The sequence below is a fragment of the Sphaerodactylus townsendi genome, linkage group LG05 (genome assembly GCF_021028975.2).
Source record: "Sphaerodactylus townsendi isolate TG3544 linkage group LG05, MPM_Stown_v2.3, whole genome shotgun sequence".
Classification (NCBI taxonomy): Eukaryota; Metazoa; Chordata; class Lepidosauria; order Squamata; family Sphaerodactylidae; genus Sphaerodactylus; species Sphaerodactylus townsendi.
The window spans coordinates 82,280,159-82,300,332 of record NC_059429.1 but is presented as its reverse complement, the minus strand read 5'-3'; the positions used below and the strand labels follow the sequence as shown (position 1 = coordinate 82,300,332).

Below are 20,174 nucleotides of genomic sequence, written 5' to 3'. Positions count from 1 at the left end.
TCTGGTCAACCATATGCGTTTCCACACTCCTAAATTCCTGCTGGGTGGCCTTGGGCTAGTCACAGTTCTTTGGAACTCTCTCAGCCCCACCTACCTTACAAGGTGTCTGTTGTGGGGAAAGGAAGGGAAAGGAGCTTGTAAGCCACCTTGAGTCTCCTTCAGGAGAGAAAGGTGGGGTATAAATCCAAACTCTTTTTCTTCTAAAACTAATTCTAGTCTGGAACATTTTTAAATACAACTTCTTAACTGTAGACACCGGGAAAAACTACCTGTGCATTCTGGAGATCCCAGGAGTGAAAGGAAGACGGTACATAGTGTTGGTTAGAAATTGGGTGAAGTGCTGCTTCCAGTTTTCTGATCTGAAAGACATAGTTCTAGTAAGAAACATAAGCTGCTTTCACCCCTGAGGTTATCTGGCAGTCCGCTGAGATGAAACAATGGTGTAGAGTCATACCCATCTGCTGTTTTCATCCTATTTGTTTTGTTGTTTTTGTTAGACTGCTGTTGAGTGACCCAGCAGACAATCTAAAAATGATGGCTAAGTGGCATGCAAAACCCATCTCTTTTCAGGAGTTGGTTGACTACAAACCTGCAAATTTGCCATCCTGACTTCCCAAGACATTTGTGTAACTAAAAATAGATGCCATTTGGCCAACAATGAATAACTTCCAACATTTGGTACTGATAGCAGAGAAGAGTCTTTCTTCATGGAGGAGCACTTGCAAATATAGCAAGATAGCCCTCTAGGACAGAAATCTGCTTAAAATGCTGGGACACAGGTTTTTTTAGATAGAAAAACTCAGATCTTTTGATGTTCTGTTAACACATGAAAGCTTGAGGTAAGATTCCATATAATTCCTCTTGCTATAGGTGTTAAGATGTTGAACAGAACAAAGTAAGAGTAAATAATTTTTCTTTTTTCTTGTTATTTGGTCTACCTCTACCCCTTATTTTTTCAAAACTACTTGAATAATTTATTCATTTCATGTGGAACTCCTCTGGCACTTGCAGTAGTCCTAATATAAAGTCCTTTCAAACCACTCCATACCAGCTTGTTGCACCACTTCTACTGCCACTGCTTATTAACAAAAGGGTGAAATCAGGAGCTGTACTCTTGTCTTTTCAACTTAGTGGTGGTGGAGTACTGTGAGTAAAGAAAACTAGAGAAGCATTGGCTGCAGTATTATCATATGATCAAGGAACTATTTTTCTCAACTTCTCAGAAAAACAAGAAACAGAATAATAATTTCATTTGGGAACCCATCTCAATTGGTCATCAGATTTCAGACTATTTAATATAAAGGATTAAATGAAGAACTAGCCCTTCTGGCATTAACAGATTACAAGCGGTGAGGTTGCCTAGCTCATCTGGCAAAATGTTTTCAGAATAGTTTTTTTTTTAAATTCATATGGTAATGCTAAGTTGAATGCCTCTCTCTCTTGTAGCTGTATCTGATACGTAATAGTTTACAGACATTTTGTGGTTTTCTTAAAGCAATCACATTAATATACTAATAGTAATAATTAACATGCAGAGAAGAATATACATGTAGCATTGCCAAGAGGTCTGGAGAAAAATGACGCTTTCAAATAGAGGCTTAACTTGTAGAAACTGACAGCTGAATTTTTTCAGGGCATAGAAGGAAATAGCATCCCAGGAAGCCTCTGTTCAATAGACAGGACACTTTTAGGCAAGCCTACATATATAGTGTTAGAAGCTGAGGGTCATACTAAATGTGACAATGGGAGATCTGTGACTAAGAGGCAATACTAAGCAGAGTTACACTCTTCTAAGCCAGTTGATTGCATTACTTGTCCTTCTGCTTGTTACTATAACCTCTGTTATCTTCAGTACAGAACTCTGAGTGAGCTGAGAGGGTCCTTGATGGTCTACACAATCAGGCTCCAGCACGAAGGAGCTCTCTTGATCATGGCTGATGTATACTAAAGCTCAGTACTGACCTGGATAGTTCAGGTTAGCCTGATCTTGGGTCTAAGCAGGATCAGCCCTGGTCCCACTAAGGAAAACCAGAGTTGCCATGCAGAAGGCGGCAATGGCAAACTACCTCTGAAAGTTTCTTGCCTTGAAAATCCCATGGGGATCAAGTCACAAGTTGGCTGTGACTTGATGGCAAAAACAAATAAATAGTAGAAAGATAAAATAAACCACACAGGCTACACAATGGAGAGGAGATATGGGTGAATAATGTTGACAGTGTAATTAACACAGCAAAGGTGCACAATGTAATAAAAGTTTAGATTAAGGTGTATTAAGGAACTAACACACTTGATAGTAAAGGACAGAGACAGTACTAACTACATATCTAGCTGAGAGAGTGCAGAGTGAGAGAGACTTCTGAAAAGGGGAGGATATTTCCTTAAGAATAGCAATCTGGAGATAGACAAGGAATTACATTTAAAAGGAGAGAAAGTCATACCCTCACTGTCCTATCTGCTTGCTTTCTGCCCTTTGCAGGCTCTTCTTTTCATGTCTGTACCCCAGACATTACAACAAATAACAGGCAGAAATAACAATTGTCATCAGCACAGCAGAGGCATGCTTAGGTTTCCATGTAGTGGAGAGTAGTGTATTTTTCTTGATCTCTTCCCTTGTTCTATTTTGATTATATGGTAGCAGGGACACATCAGGGAGATGCTGGCATGACCATATGCATTGGCTGCTTACATGCATGGCTAACACAAAGATGACACTGGATTACCAGTCTGTGATTGGTGGGTGTTGGTGTTGCTATGAGCTTGCATGCAGCTGCTATAGTCTTCGCTTCTTAGAACTGGGTCATTGTGGCCATCATTTTCTCTGCTGAAAGAGCAGAGGATATTAACTAGCTTCATCAGTAACACACTGAGATTTGGGACTCAAGCTTGCTCTGCCCATATACTTACTGGAGAGAGATTGTTCCCTTGATGTAGGGATACATGACCCTTGTGACTTCTCTGTTTTTGTATCATTTTCTTCATGGTTTCAGCATTTTTAACCACACACATTTTCAGAATTCTTTACTTGTTCAGGAGGCAGGAAATATTACTATGGCCTTAAAAAGTACGCAGGGTATGCTCCTTGAATCCTATGAAAAATGGCAGAATGACTAAAAAATATGGAACTGTGAATATTTGTAAAGTTCATTAAATCTTCGGCATGTTTGGTAGCAACATCTTCTTTTGTAAATTACTGCGTCCTGCTCAGGTAAAGAACACTGAAATCCTGTCCAGAGTTAATCCATTGAGGACAATGGGCTTAGAAAGGTAAAACTTTGCTTAAATTTGCAAATGTTTTGAGAAGGATTTAGGTGGAGAGACGGGGTGGGGGTGGGGGAAAAGAAGAAAAGAAAAAAAGGTAAATACGGTAAGTTATCAAACATCACACTGCTTTAGGGGCACAGCAGAGATATTTATCCTTGATTGAAGGGTGAGCACATTGAAATGCTTCTTAAGACAGAAACCCAGAGTGGTAGGAAGGGATTCTTAGATTGAGAAGGTTGTTGAACTGGATAGCTGCTGTGGGACGCTGGTTCTTCAGTTCCAAGGGATTGGAAACCAAGAGACTATTTATTCACAGGCGGCAGGAGGTGCAAACAGTTGATTTTATTTGACTTGATGGCCTATGTTTCTGAGGCTGATGTGATGTTGCAGGCTGTGGTGTTCATCAGTTGATCCTTGAGGGGAACATGACCCAGGCTCTGACAAGTTGTAGCGCGGCAGGAGATGCTGCCTGAGGAGAGCTGTTGGATTCCTCTGCAGAGAAGCAACAGCAATTGTTTGCAGTCTATACAAAGCAGGCAGACTAGCAGTGTGGATGAGAAATGTGTGGCATTCAGACACTAATGGGCTGCAGATAATGAAGACCCTCAAGAACAAAGCCCATATCCATCAATTCTGGAAATGCAGGCAAGGACTGTGTTCTAACTTTTTAAAAAAAGTGATTATTTGAGGTACCATGATTAGAAGTATGCCCATTAGTAGGCACTGAAAACTGTGCAGAGGAAAACCATCTTGATCTCGTCCAAGGTGTTTTACAAACAAGGATGGGCACATGTAATTTCTCTACTGCTATGCCTGTCAATGTAGCACAGTTGCAACAGGCCCTCGCCCCCGGCCTCCAGGGATTTACAGGGTGTTTTGTAAGACAACTGAATATCCTTAGGTTGCTATAACACTAAAAATAATACATGTAAAAGCTTCCCTAAATTCCCAGCTTTTATTTGGAAAAAAGAAGTCTCTAGCCCCTTTTGTTGGAGGAGATATGCGTCCACCTTATATTTCCATAACAAAATGTGCTACACAGTTTGTTTTAAAATGAAAGCTGGAAATTTGGAATGCCATACTCAAGCATTTCTAACAATAAAAACCCCTTGTTTTAAATATCCAACAACACAAGATACTTTGTGTTAATGCTTATCCATACCCTTGACAGTTCAACACCAAAAATGAGTTCACAGATACTTGTTCTCCCCTCAAAAAGCACAACATAAGTATTTTCAATTTAGGATAACTGCCATCATAGATCAAGTATCTGACCAAACACCACAGATGGCAAGTTGGATCTTTTGAACCACAAACAGAAGGTGTTTTTACTGAGGGAGCTTTTTCCTGCCTTTCCCCAGCAGCCTGACTCCTTAAAATCCATGCTGGGAGTTGGGAGAGCATTGTGGACAAAATACCATGAGGTATGGGACTGGGGGGGAGAGGGGCCTGCTGCAAGCAGGGGCAACTGCCACTACCTGCCTCTTGTGGTAGTGGAGTATTTTGAGTTAGCAGAAATAGTTAAAGAAAAAGGGAAATGGGGGCAATTTGGCTCAATTCACTCTGAAGGCCATAGTCCCCCAAGACCGTTTGTCACTGTGGCTCTTCCAACAGGATAGCTGGGTTTGACCAAGATTTTCAGCAGATACCATCGGGGTGTCTGTGCAGAGGCGTTCCTCCCATTGGGCAAAGTGGGCAGCTGCCCAGGGCGCCACCTTGTGGTGGGCGACAAAATTGCCCGTTCATTTATGGGGGATTTTGTATTTTCAGTGTTTTTTTCCATTTTTGGCCTGCCGGGGGGAGAGGGGTGCAGATTTTAGGCTGGGTTTGTTTTTGGGTATTTTAGTGGTTTTCCATTTTTGGCCTGCAGGGGGCGCAGTTTTTAGGATAGCTGCACCAAAATTTCAGGGATGTTTTGGGAGACTCTCCTGATGATATGACCCAGGTTTGGTGAGGTTTGTCTTAGGGAGTCCAAAGTTATGGGCTCCCAAATGGAGTGCCCCCATCCCCCATTGTTTCCAATGGGAGCTAATAGGAGATGGGGGCTACACCTTTGAGGGTCCATAACTTTGGACCCCCTGAATCAAACTTCACCAAACCTGGGTGGTATCATCAGTAGGGTCTCATGAAGATACTCTGAAATTTCCCCATCTATGTCTTGCAGCTCTTAGCATGGTGAGCTAACCTGAAGTTTATGGCACACTTACACAATGGCTTGAGTCCTCTCCTGCTTAGGAATCCTATCTCCTGCAGACATGCAATTGGTACAAACAAAAATTAGCAACTGAATTACTTGTAGTGTGAAGAAGCAGGCTTGGGTGCTTCTCATGAGTCATTCTGCTGAGATGGAAGCACTCTTAACTTTCCTTTTGGAATGGCAGTCAAAAGCCCTTGCAGAAGGAAGTGGGCAATGTTTTGTGTGATGATGCACACAATGTGGTGAGGAGGGTTATTTGCTCTTGGGAGAAAATCTTGTATGAATGCTCTTTCTTATATGGCAAGATAGTGGACCAAGGGTAGCTATGAAAGGGGAGGGAAAATAGGACTCAATGCAGTGTATCTTTGCTGATAGCCACACTGTTTTATGAAGGGGTGGGAGAAAGGGGAACCTTTCCATATTTAAGAACAATAAATCTCTATATATTCAGTTCATTAAGTAAGAAGACTGTGGGAAACGGGGAGAAGTGCCAATTTGACAGCAGCTTTAATTAGCCTAACTTCTGTCAGGCACTGAAAATAGCTTCTGATGTTCTGGGTTTTGCAATATCGTTATTCAATGTGCAAGTGACTAGAAGTACAAGGAATAACCAGGCACAGTGAATTATCCCCTTGAAAGGCCCAAGAGCAAAAGGCCCTACTACTGCCCTATAATGAAGTTTTGGTGGACAGACAAACTCAACAACAAGTAAACCCAGCCTTAGTCTTTCTTGTTTATCAAATGTTTTGGAATAGCAAACAGCCTTTAACAACCATTTTCTGATACTCGACTTGTCCCTCTTGAAGCTCTCCTTCATATGCAGACCAAGCCAACCTATGAGGAAGAAACAAGCCCCTGATTCTCCCTGCGCTTGAGGAAACATGAGATAATGCAGCTGATAATACAGCTGTGCTGAAATGATGCAACGATCTGCCTCCTGCTGCCCCTCCTGCTGCCCCGTCTCTTCTCACCCATTATGGATCAGAAGCACTTTATCAAGCACACGCCCATCTGCCATTAAGGAAAGGACGCCTGGGGTTTTGGTTAAATATAGGGTAAGATGCATAGATATACACCTCCCTCCATATCCTGAGAGGATTGATGCAATTGGAACTGATGTATGGGTAGACTGCTGTCCTGAAGACAGAGGCTTTCCCTTAGCCACAGACAAAATACGAGTAGTAGCAGAACAAGCACATCCACCATATGTACAGCCCAACAAACATGACTGTTCTCAAGAGACAGGAGTTTGGACTGAACTGCATTTAAGTAACCTGGCACATTTTCTGTGCAACCCTATACAGTTATGCCTACTGACTCTGATTTAGACTGGAGTAATTCTGAACAGGACTGCACTGTTTATCACTTTTCATTAAACTACCACTAATTTTGATGCCGAAACATTTTCCTACTCTTAAGAGTATATAACACCACAGACTAAAACTAATTTTAAACCTGTTCCACCCTCAGGAAAGTCTAAGGGGTTGGGCAATGGGACAAATAAGGGTAACTGCATTTGTGTTCTCTACTGTTTGGCATCCTCACAAGATGATATTCCCTAGGATTCCTTGTGGGAAGTCATGACCATCAAATTAATATAAAGGGGAAATATATAGTATAAACATGTCTTTGGAATTTACCTGTTTAACTGAAAGTGAAATTGTGTCATTTGTCTATAATCCAACCAATGTCATTAGCCTATACAATTGATTTTACCCAGATGTCAGTTTCATATGGTTCCCACGGTACAGGGAAAGCCAAGAGGGAAAGGACGACGGCTCAGTGGTAGAACATCTGCTTGACGTGCAGAAGGCCCCAGGTTCAATCCCGATCAGATAGCAGGTGATCTGAAGGACCTCAGCCTGGACCCTAGACAGCACATGCCAGTCAGTGGACAATACTGACCTTTTCACCGACTAAGGATCTGATTTAGTATAAGACAGCCACATGGGATGTCCCAGCACAGAATGGGAAGCTGGTCCTGTGGACTGCTCATCCAAAGTGATCTGATTTTAGATGCTGCCGTCTTGATCAGGAAGAGATCAGCACAGGCTGCATCTGCACAAAGTTATTGTGTTTGCTGGGATCCTGCAAGAGGGCTTCACAGCACACAAGCAATGGGAATTTGTGCCTTCTGGGTGCATACCAGTTCTTTTCTGTTTGTGACCATAGAATAGAGGGAGAAGTGCCTGTGACCCCCATCCTGTGCTGTTTTTGTGGCCTCAAACCTTTGTGCTGCTGTTTTCTGAGCATGGAGGTGCCAACTCCTTTAGATCTCAATCATGTTAAAGCTCACACTATCTTCTAGCCTGTAAGTACAGCTGGGCTTCTGATTGTAGTACAGTGTGAAGGGGGCAATTCCCCTGTCAAGAGATGTTCTGACTGCAGGCCCTTGTGCATAGAATGATTCACTCTTTCATGGAGTTTTACACCATATGAGAGATATAGGATAAAAGTGTTTTGTGAGAGGGAAGCCTAGAAAGGGGGGGGGGGATCTCTGGCACTTAGTCATACCAGGTGCTGACTTGCATTTCCTAAGGCAGTTGCAAAGGCTGCACAGGAAGACATTTTTTTTCTGACACAATGTGACTCTGTCTTCTCTCAACAAGGGCTTCTTTTTGTGAGTGGGTGAACCTTGTGGGAAAAGATACATTATGAAGGCAGGAAAGAAAGTGAGGCTTTCTAGGGTAGATTGTAGTCAAATGTTGTATTAGCAACTATAACTTAGACAAGACCTCAATCACTAGTAAGGAAAGTATTTCTGAATTCTATCTTTTTGGGGAGACCTTAATATTTTTTTTTAATCCTCAATTATTCATTTGAGGATGAAACCTCATATTTGTACATATATTCATTGATCTTAACAAACTGAGGCTGATGAAATAACAATGGGTAACATACAAAACATTTAAAATTATTTTGCTTCCCGATTTGCATGTATAACACCATAGAGATAGGATTTAAGCTGTCCTTAAGATATTGGGACCAGATATAACAACTATCTGAAAAATGAAACTGGATGGTCTTGTGTTATTCCAATAATGAAGAGTGAATTAACTAGCTAATGAATGGCCCCTACTTCTTAAACATGTTTTATAGCTTGGTCTGAATTGCTGTATTTTATATTTTAAATTATTGCACTTTATGGGGTATATTTTAATCATTTATATCACTGAGGAAGGCCTATTAACCGAAACTTGTCTGATTTTAATGGGAATTTTTCATATGTAATGATGACTGGGGAAGGCAATGGCAAAGGCACATGTAAACATAGGCCGTTTCTGCACAGCCAATTACAGTGTTGTGCCGTCGGTGTTATTGACAACACTGCAGCAACAGAGTGTTCGCATGGGCAGGCGCTCTGTAGGCAGGTAGCGCATCAGCTGAACCCTGGCACTTTGCACGGCTGTGCTTTGCAAACGGTGTTCTTTTTTCCCCAGGGTAGATGTCATAGGCATTCAGTGCCAGGATTGGCCAGTGTGGGCTGCCATTGTGGGGGGGAGGCTCTGCGGCACAGATTCCTGGCAGGTGCTTCGCATGACGCTGACTGCGGAGCACCGTTGTTGAAAAGACACGCCTGGTGAATGATTTTTGAATAAACCGTTGTGGGCCCACTGGAGCATTGCCGCATCGCTGCAGTGTCACTTCTACAGCGACAGCCATGCGAACTCCCTGCCTGTTTTTACCCTCCTTTTGCCGGCTTTTTTGGCCCATGCAGAAACGGCCATAGAGTGCCTAGTAAACGTGATGTGATGTCACCCCATGGGTCATTAATGACCTTTACCTTCACCTTTAACCCATTGTTCCTCTGTCTATTATTATGTTTTTTATCAGTCTTCTTGGTTATCTTCTATTTTGGGGTTAGAGTTCTTTCTTTCCCATTCTGTTTGGGTCTTAATGAATGGAGGAGGAGGAGGAGGAGGAAGAAGAGGAAGAAGAAGAAGAGGAGGAAGAGTTTGGATTTATATCCCCCCTTTCTCTCCTGTAGGAGACTCAAAGGGGCTTACAATCTCCTTGCCCTTCCCCCTCACAACAAACACCCAGTGAGGTGGGTGGGGCTGAGAGAGCTCGGAGAAGCTGTGACTAGCCCAAGGTCACCCAGCTGGCGTGTGTGGGAGTGCACAGGCTAATCTGAATTCCCCAGTAAGCCTCTACAACTCAAGCGGCAGAGCTGGGAATCAAACCCGGTTCCTCTAGATCAGAGTGCCCCTGCTCTTAGCCACTACGCCACTGCTGCGCCATTCAGGGTCTCAGATCTTCAACTACAAGGCTCACAAAGCTTACCACTGTGTGCCTTCAAACTGCTAAACTAACAAATACAGTAGAAGACATGGGGAGGGTCTGTGGCTCAGTGGTAGTGCTTGGTATACAGAAGGTCCCAGGTTCAAAGCCTGACATCTCCACCTAAAAAAACAGGATCAGGTAGTAGGTGATGTGAAAGATCTTTGCTTGAGATTCTGGACAGCCACTGTTAGTCTGATTAAATAATACTGACCCTGAGGGACCAAGGGCTGATTCAGCAGAAGACAATTCCTGCTTTGGTTTTTTAATTTTTTTTAATTAAAAATGTTTTTCACTGTTTCTAATTTCACAAACTCTGTATAGATATGATGACTGAAACACCACATCAAATCACAGTTTACAGCAATCTGGATTTAGAACATTTGGAAGTACTTTGAAAGTATAGAAAAAGCTTATGCTCTTTCATTTTCCATATGTTTGAAAGTCCAGTTTCCAGCTGCAGTAATTTATGGAGCAAGGGCCATGACTATAACTTGCCAGTTCAGACATTTCACCAATCCATAATTATCTAGAGCAGCTTAGATGCACCGAAGGACTACAAGCAAGGAAGATTCTCTTAAAAGAGCCTTCTTCACTGTGTTGGCATAATGACAGCGTCATGACTTCTAGATTCATGTTCAAGAGGAACAAGATCATCATGTTCAACTGTTATTAAAGAACATAGCACTTAAAGGTCGATTTATAAGAAACCAAACAAAGGTACAGTGGGCAGGATGAGTGTTGATTAAGGTGACTGCAGATGAAATTTCACAAAACTAAACTATAAAGCTGTCCCATTTGAATCATAAACTTTAACCCTTACTCCCTAGTGCTCACTAGCAGAACAAGATATACCTAATTTTAAAACAGTAAGATTGTCTCCATGGTCTCAGTAATGTGTAAACCTTTTTGGGAGAGTTTTACTAACTCAGTTTTTAATTTTTTCCAAGCCATTCTTAAATCCAGTTACCCCCATGACCAAGTGGTATTGCCTTCTCCTTCTCCTATAAAAACAGCATTCATACATCATGGCAAAGGTTTGTTCATAACAGACACAACAGCAGCTCATTCTTACGTTAGTGTATTCTCTTCCTCGCAGTATGAGTGAGTCATGGTTGAAGATTTATAGATTGGGGGACCTTGAATCAAGTTTCAGTTCATTGTGACATCCCTATGCAGGCACCCAGGCAAATTGTAATGGCCTACCTCAACAGAAAAGAAAACTTAAATTGAGGGATCTTGCTAAGATCATCCACTGATTTAAATTTGGTTTCCTTCATCCAATAGGTTACCGGTACATCAGCTGAGTTAAATGGAATTACTAGGATGTTGTGGGTTTTCCGGGCTTTATGGTCGTGTTCCAGTAGTATTTTCTCCTGACATTTTGCCTGCATCTGTGGCTGGCATCTTCAGAGGAAATGGAAATGTTTCTACCACAGAAAAAACTAATGCAAAACCACTCTGGAGATGAAGGAGTTGGGGATTCCATTGTCCTAGCTGTGGATGCAAATGTTATGATTCAGGCAGTTCTGAAAAAGTCTGGATTAGTGGCTTGCATTTTTTGTATGGACTCTTTGATCATTTGACATTTAAAGGTCTTTTCCACACAGAAGAAATATAACATCTTGAGCACATTATAAAAAGTATTTTGGGAAAGAAGTTCACACAGCTCTTTCCCCCCCAAAAAGTCTTCAGGATGTTTTATTTCTCTAAACCACGGTATCGCTAAACTAGCAATCTTTTTTTCCTGAAGATGGGTTGAAGAGGTCTCCTGCTTGCCTATGGGAACAAAAGCTGGCAGGAAATGCTTTATTTCTCCCGCCTTCCAGCTCTTACTTTCATTTTTGCTGCAGTTATACCCACCATTTTCTGCCCTCTTCAGCAGGAGCCTCTTGCTTCCATCATTTGTGAAGGTTTCCCATAGAAATTTCCTCTGCTTGTAGCTCATCTGCGCATGATTTCACTGTTAAAAGTACATGAGTAAAAAAAATGTTGCTTGGTGATCCTGTGCATGTGCTGTTTTTCCTTTTTTTCCTTTTTTTGAGGGAGAGGTCTGCGAAGCTATAACAACACAACATAAGAATCTGTAATGTGCACATATGTTAAGTTGTCATAGTTTCTCAGATCTCTCCCTCAAAACAACAACAAAAAAGGAAAAATGACACACGCGCAGGATCATCAGGCAAAACAAACTTTATTCATGTATTTTTTACAGTGAAATCACAAGCGGGTGAGCTGCAAGCAGAGGAGAACTCTGTGGGAAACCTTCACCAAAAGGTGGTGGAACAGAGAATTTCTGCAGCAGCACAAAAAATGGCGGGCACAGCTAAGGAACTGACAAAAGCATCATCGGGGGGCAGGTGGGAAAAAAAAGACCCATTTGGGCTGACAATTTTTTGTCCACTAAGAGCAAACACAAAAAGCCAAAATGGATCTTTTCAAACCATCTGCAGGACGTTTTATTCCTGCTTTGCAGAAAAGACCAGTCTCTATTTGGATTCTCTTCCCTGCAAAATTATGGCACTCCTCTTCCCTTCTTCTCTCTTGATTTTAGCCAATTTAGAATACACATTTGTATTACTGCACCTGACTATGCCATGACATATCAGGACTGCTAAGAATTCATTTGAAAACAAATCACTTTGGCTAAGTACTTTGTTAACCACTCAGGATGAACCCAATACTGTTTCCAGTAGTCAAACAATTTTCGATTTCTTTCTTGTATAACACATCTTCTTTCATTTATCAGTTATCCCTTTATATCTCCGAACATGAATTTCAACATGTTTAAAGGAAGCCTGTCAGAAACCCACAGGTGGGTTATCACAAGAAGATACTTCCCAAAGAAGCTTGGGTTTTAACATGCACGTATATGGCATGAACTGTCACAGATCCATAATGTTTTCTCTCTAGATAACATGACAAATGGAAAGATGTTTGGAGGATGGCTCATGGGCACTTCACTTTAAAGATGGAATAGAACTCCAGGCCTTTTCACAAGCTAAGGATTTCTGCTGCAGATGAGGCAAATAGGATGTGTGTGGGGTAACAATCTCTATTCATAATGAATCCTTGCAAGTTTCGAGGGTGGATGCTCACTTTATTAAATGCTCTCCCTGTTGCTTGTACTTCTAATCTTTCTCTTCTTCAGCTAAAAATAGATAGCATTTCTGCAAACAGCATATTATTGACCTAAACATTTTATTCCCTTTCTGTGGTTGCCTAGAAGAAGGGGCTGAGATAATTAAACTAGAAAAGGTGGGCTATTTGAACAGCCTTTTGAAGCAAATATATTTAAGATTATCACAATGATTTATAAAAAGACACTATCACAGACAGCAAGGTTCAGATAATGCATGTGAGATCTTTCCTACTCTCTTGCTTTGTGTATGGACTTGTTTGTGAAAAAGAGCAAGAGGGTGCTTGGCTGCAAAAAAAATTAATATTTTTTAAACAAAAGAGCCCTAGAAAAAATATACAATGTGGTGACAAGGTAGATGGTACTAGAAGGGACTCTAGCCAGTTAGTGGACCCCAAATCAACATTTCACAGACAGCATACTCCGTTTTGGAACTCTACAGTCATATGATATGCAGCATCAGCAAAAAACCTCACCTAGGTCTGAAATTTTCCCAGTGATTCTAGGCGCTGATAACAATACCAAGAACTTTGCATACTTTGTCTTTCCAATTTTTGGTGGACAAACACTGTTGTTAACAGGTGCTTAACAATACAATCCTAGAGCCACTTGCCTGGGAGGCAGCAAGCCCCACTGGACACACCTGACTAGGATTCTAAGTAGAGCTGCTAAAGAATGCTCTCTCCTGAATTATTCTAGTCTACAGATACAGTCAACCTAATATGGGTGACCTGTTCTTGTTATTCTTAACTTAGCTACAATGAAAAATGTAAATATAATTAAACTAAAAGCTAAAAAGTCTCAAATATAGTCTATCTAGGTATGGCAGAGTGACAAAGCAGAATGTGAGCAGCATAGAAAGGGAGATTTTTCAACTCAGCTAGCAAAAACAAAGAACTTAAGACAAGTTACAACCCCCCCCCCCCCGAAAACATAAAGATCCCTTGTACCTTGTCCATCCAGCCCAATATTGTCTGCTTTAATTGGCAGCAGTTCCCCAGAATCCCAGATCTTTCATATCACCTACTATCTGATCCTACTATCTGATCCTACTAAATGGAGATGCTAGGAATTGAGTCTGGAGCTTTGTGTAGGCAAAATGGATGATCTATGACTGAAACACAGCCCCACCTCCAGAAACAATCTCGGGGGGATAATTTGCATTGGATTTTTTTAAAAAAAACTTTAAAAAAAACTCTTTTATAGAATGAGAAGTGCTGGAAACATCCATTATAGTAGTTGGGTCACCAACTGGGCCACTAAAAATGCTTCCATCTGAAGTGGAAAAAATGGTCCTTGTGAACTATTTGCTCCCATGCTACTTGCCTCTGGGGCCATTCATACATCCACTTAGCACTTATGGGTAATTCATCCAACTATTTTATGCAATAATTATGTGGCAACTGATGGAGTTCAGTTTCCATGTTTGTTTTTAAAACTGACATAATTGCTACATTCCATCATGGTATAAATAGTCTTACAGGCAAGGATAAGAGATTTATACATAACTTCTGCCCAATGGTAACTCAAAACCAGTGTTAAGAAAAATATGCACCAACAAAACATATAAATGTAAACATACATACTTAATGGAGATTTTTTTTTCAGGGGTCATGGAAAGGATGAAAAAACTATACAGGCTAAATGATACTAGCCCCGCCTCCAAAATATTAGTAAGTGCATCAAGCTTCTGAGATTTCACCTATCATTGCCTGTACACCTACTTGATTCTTTTTTTAATCTAACTCACCATAAAGGTTATATTTGTTCAGAAAGAGAAACAGAGTCCCTGGATGTGGGAAGATGTACCTAACACCAAATTCTGCCCTAGCATTTATATAACATTTTGAAATAAAAAAAAAGTCCTGGCCTTTTTGCATTTATTTCATTTACATTTGCATCACTGTCAAATAAGTTATATTTTATTTACTTATTTATTTGTTCCACTTTTATACCGCCCTCCCCCGGATGGTATAGTCCACATTTCAGAAAACCATTAAAGCACTTGGGCTAAATCTGGGGGGTTAGAAACATAGCACTTGTTTGCAAACCTGATCTCTAGAAGCAACATGCTTCAGCTTCACAGTGGGATATGGAGGCCCTTGGCCAACAAAAGCCAGGTGCCCAGTTCTGACTCAGTGTTGGTATTTGGCAGTGTCTATCTTTGACAAATACTCCCCTTGAGAAATACTCTCTTTAAGGCTGCATTTTAATTTTTTAAAAACTCATCTTTTTCTAAATTTGCAGTGCATACATTTTTTAAAAAAATTCCTCCTTGTTGAGATAATGTGATTTTTTTAAAGACTCATAATTCAACCCCTTGCTCCCTCTACTCATATGCCTATTTTCCTGATACAGCAAGGAATGAAGAACTGAATTCCGTAAAAATTGAAGGCTTATGCAAATACATATGGTTTGCATAATTCTGAGCATAGAATTTGATATATTTTCATTTTCCTTATTTAGAAGAAAACTGAGCAGTCCTAAGTACTGTCTTGGAATCTCTTATAAAGGCAACTAAACCTTACACTAGTGTTAAATCTCAATATATACTAACATAAAGAGATTAACTCACATATCTGAAGACTTGGTCGTGCCATGCAAATACAATCCCTTCGCTGGCATGGAAATAGGCAGTATCAAGGCAGTGCTGAAGAGGAATGGGGTCTAGTTGGTATCTTAAGTCTCTCAAGCCTTCTCCATGCTTTCAGTGTAATATCACACCAGTGACAACCCTGGTGCAATTCTAAATCTTCCCCCAGAACTTATGGAGAGTGAAAATATTACACATACCCAGCCATCCCCCCACAAATCCAAGCCAAGGTGCAACATTTTATTTAGGGTGTCAAGTAAGCCTGCAGAAATCACAGCTCTCCCAAACACTATATAAAACTCAACAAGAACACCTGTCTCTGATAGCAGGGTGCACAGTGTGATGAGCACACAAAGAAAACACATGGGGGTTGATAATTGGAATCTCAGAGAAAAGACTGTTTGTATGAAAAAATCAGTGCTTTGCACAAGCAACCAAGGAACGAAACAAATGTAGGGTATTTCTAATATTGCTAGACATAGAGTCCTTACAGGTGTTCTACCTCGTGATACAAACATGAAATGGAAACCAACTAGGGAGGCAAAATAAGTAAACCAAGTGGAATCCGAGTTCACTGCAAATATCCCACACACAATATATGCAAACATGCGCCAACTGCATATTGGCTCAATAATCCTTCCCTCAGCAGTTGCTAGCAGTGGGTCCCACAAAAGTGGCACATTGCAAGTATGCACAATATACGTAGAGCTTGAACTGGGGACCTTGTATATATTATACCCAGCCATTTTTACTGTGTTATGTATTTTCTTGCCTTATGATATAGATGGCTGGTGTCAGCATCAGAGTTCCTGAGGGTTTTCTAATGCCCCCTGCTGTGTCTGTCAGCTGGGTTCCTAGTTTGGTATTAGGGGATGATTCCAGAATGCCTGCGTTCTGGCTTCTAGGCCAGCCTTTTCCTTCTGCTTTGCTGCAGATTGGCTTGTTGTTGGCCAAAAGGGGAGCTCTACATTCTTGCCAGTATCTCCCTTGTTGGGATATGAATCCATGCCTATTTGCCACAAGTGTGTCCCTTCCAGTGAGCTATTAAGGAGACAAGAGGAATGCCTTCTGTGAATATCTGTTTGGTGCCTGGTGTCCACATCCCCTTTGTCTGGAAAAAGGCTGGTACTTCTTGCCTGTGCCCCATCTCATTACCTAAGCCGTAGTGAGGAAGACATCTCACGCACTGAGGTTGCCTGTGCTAGGTGAACTATAGAGACATGTGGGTGATGTGTTCAGATTGGCCATAATTCCTTCCCTGTGTGGTCACCAGGCAAAAAGCAACATGGGTGCAGGAGACAAACTAAACCCATACCCGCAGAGCTCCCTGAGGTATGTTCATTCCAAGCCTCCTACATGGTCTACCTTATACTGGGGATGTGTACTGCATTTGTTATTTTGTTCTCCCCCATGCTGTGCTCTGCCATGAACTGTGACATCATGATATTCAGGAGATGTTTTGGCATCAGAGTGGGTTAGCTGGCAGCTTCTGCCTATAGTTGCCATAGGGATGTTGCCAGTATGCCTCTCCCATAACTGGTGGGCTGAGGTAAGGTTGCTATGGAATCTGGTGCAGTTGGTATGCACTCTACACTTTAGAGTTAAATCTTGTTTGTACATATTTTCTCTCTGCTAAGTAAGCACAAGATACCAACTAGTGGTGCTGGTACCAGGTGCTTAGGTTTGTGCTGCCTTATAGCCTAAGGAATAAGTGTCATTCTGGGAAACCAGTAATGTCATCCAAAACAAGTACATAACTGACATACTCATATCAGCAACTAAACCATGTTATTCTGGCAGGGGCTATCAGGGCTTCATAGCATCTGTGTTCTAGGTGACTGCTTCTCTGATGTCAGGTCCTGTTTGATACATACAAGGCCTCAGGCTGAATCCTCCTCTGAAACACTTTGGCCTCTAACTTGTTTTTTTAATCGCCTTTAAAATCAAAATGCTCTAGATGCAGGTGAGAACACTGGTGATCTCACTAGAGTCTGTACTTGCACACACACTTGCTGCAGCGCTTGGAAGGATGCCAGCAGCAGAAGGCAGCAAATGCAACTGAAAGCAGGCTTGCAAATTCCTCATTAGAAAGGCAGTCTGTATGAATCCAATAATTCTCCCTGGTTTTGCAGACTGGGGAGCAGGGTGCAGCTTTGCGAGACTGGCGATGGCCACACTATTAGCTAGGAAATCTAGAAAAATCTTCAAACATTAACAATCTTCATATTCCATAGGGTTCCCCAAATGTATATGGCGGCAGCAGTGGAAAGTACCATCAAGTCACATCCAACAGTATGGTAACCCCATAGGGTTTTCAAGGCAAGAAACGTTAAGAGGTGGTTTGCCATTGCTGCCACGGCATAGCAACCCTGGATTTCTTTGGTCATCTCTCATCCAAGCATTAACCAGGGCTGACCCTTCTTAGCTCCTGAGATCTGATGAGATTGGGCTAATCTGGGTCATCCACGTCAGGGCAATGTATATGGCGATCCACACATACATGAGAGCTATCAAGTCTCTGCCTAACATAGCTTTCACTTGTGCTGGAGACAAGATATCTAAGATATCTGGATGTCTCCAGGCAACTGAAAAGAAATAGTGACAAAATGATGACACAGATTTATGCCACCTTTATTTAAATATAGGACCAAAAGAAGAACTCGAGTCAAGTGGTCCCGCAGCTGTCATTTTCACCAACAAAGCCTTCTGTTCTGATTTGTACCTGTGTCACTTTAAACCACATGGATATAAGGAAAAATAATACCATGGAGGAACAAGGTAACTGGTAGAACATACCTAGATAATGCACAAAACAAAGGTCTGTGAGAACCTATGGAGGACAAATGAGCAATATTGACCCCAGGCTTGGGGGAGGGCTTAGGCAAGATGGAGTGAACCCCTCCTTTTGCAGTGATTCTCCTGCTCATTGTTGCCTTTGTAATCTGTTTGCTCATTGAAACAGCTTGCAGGTATGTAAAAAAGAGAAACAGTGAAGTCACAAGAGGAGGAGTAACAGCTGCCACTGCCACTACCACAAAAATGGTAATGGTAGTGGGAAGCAGTTTCCAGGAGTTTCATGTGGCAGCATGGTCTTCAAATGTCCTGGGTTCTGAGCATCTAACTAGGGATGCTCCATCCTAATAACAAATTGGTCAATGCAGTAGTTGAGACAATTGCATGTTTTTGTAAACAGCCAGGAATTTAGTGGTATAAAGTTAGGTAATTTTAAACACTGGATTTAATGGCCTCATGTTTCCCTTCAAATGGAAGCCCCAGATGAATTCATGAGGCAGGGCTTTGGACTTTACACCTCACAGTCTGGTCCTGATGGCACCACTGCTTCTTTGTCTGCTTTAATGTGATGGTGTGTAATAGTGGATGAAGAATATAGAGAGATGCTACAACTGAAACAGGCTGAAGACAACTAAGATTGGGCACCCCTGAATCTATCTGGTTTCGTGGGTTTGTTTGTGCAGATGGAAACTGGATATTGCTGCCAACTACCCTTGAAGAGCAGGTCATTTACAAGCACAATCACACTGAAGCTCACACTTTGAATGTGCTACCCTCTAACCCAACACTGAGATTCATGTAGACAAGCAAAACCCTGATAGTGTGTGTAGTTAAGGCTTCAGATGGGTAATGCCTGAACAATTTCAAGAAGCCACTCTACCTAATGGTTATGTGAATCAGTCCTGTAAGAAAACACTAACACAGACAGAATATGTTTGTTCCTAGACCATGTTGCTATGAACAGAACCTGAGTCCTACTCTATCTGCATCACTTTTGATTTTTCTCTTGGTCTTTCTCCAAACCTGCAGAAGGGCTACAGAAGTGAAATTACCTGCATTCCTATCCATTTTGACCATATAATTCTTCCTCTCCTCCCACAAAAGTAGAACAATGAATTACCCCATGGAGTTCCAGGGCAGGGTATATGGCTTGGGCCATTTCCACACAGGTTATCTGTCCTGGGTTGTTAGGAAACACCCCCCCCCCCAACACACACACCTGAGAATACTGTGATGCATTTGTGCACCTTCCAGTGTTTCCCTGGCTTTTCTCTAACCTTTCTTGCACCAGTTGTGCTGTAAAGTGTGATGAAAGATCACCATAAAGTGTGGATGGCTGCCATGCTGATGGGAAAGTTTGGATGTTCCCACTTTCATTATAGTCATTTTCCCTGACTGTCCCATAGCATCCATTTTTCACCAGTCACTGGAGTGGGTTTTAAAAATCACCAACGATATAACATTATAACAATCTGTGTACCATGATTTCTGAATGCTAAGCTTTCATATTTAAAAAGTATCTAGTTCCTTTCATTGTGGAGATATAATGCATATCTCCATAACAAAAGGGACTAGAAATTTACTTTCTAAAAATGAAAACTGGGGAATCAGTGAACCTGATATACAGACTATATAGCATTATATAACAGTTTTTAACAACTAATTAAAAAAGAGAAATGAAAAGCCTAGTGGCCTGGGGGAGAGGGGATGGCTGCTGTTGTAGGACCAAGGCAGGGAAACTGTGGGTAAACTTAGTAAATGGAAATCCTGCTGTACAGCATTAGCAGGGGAAACCTGTCGAGTCAAAACTACCTAGGTGTGGGAGAATTAATATTGCTAAAAGGAGGAACTTAACAAGTGCCAGGTCCTAGGTCTCTGTCCACCTAGTTTGTTATTCTTTCTTGATCCAG

General features: G+C 41.5%; 1 protein-coding gene across 4 annotated transcripts in view; it reads right to left on the bottom strand.

The window, feature by feature from the left end:
* The window catches only part of PACSIN1 (protein kinase C and casein kinase substrate in neurons 1), a 78,034-nt gene that overhangs the window by 33,609 nt on the left and 24,251 nt on the right, over positions 1–20,174 (bottom strand). Inside the window, exon 2 of one of the 4 annotated variants that reach the window (XM_048499002.1) lies at positions 270–359. The exons of the other annotated variants lie outside the window; for them this stretch is intronic. The gene's annotated coding sequence lies outside the window, so the exon portion shown is untranslated. The remainder of the gene's footprint in view (positions 1–269; positions 360–20,174) is intronic. 4 annotated transcript variants of the gene reach the window in all.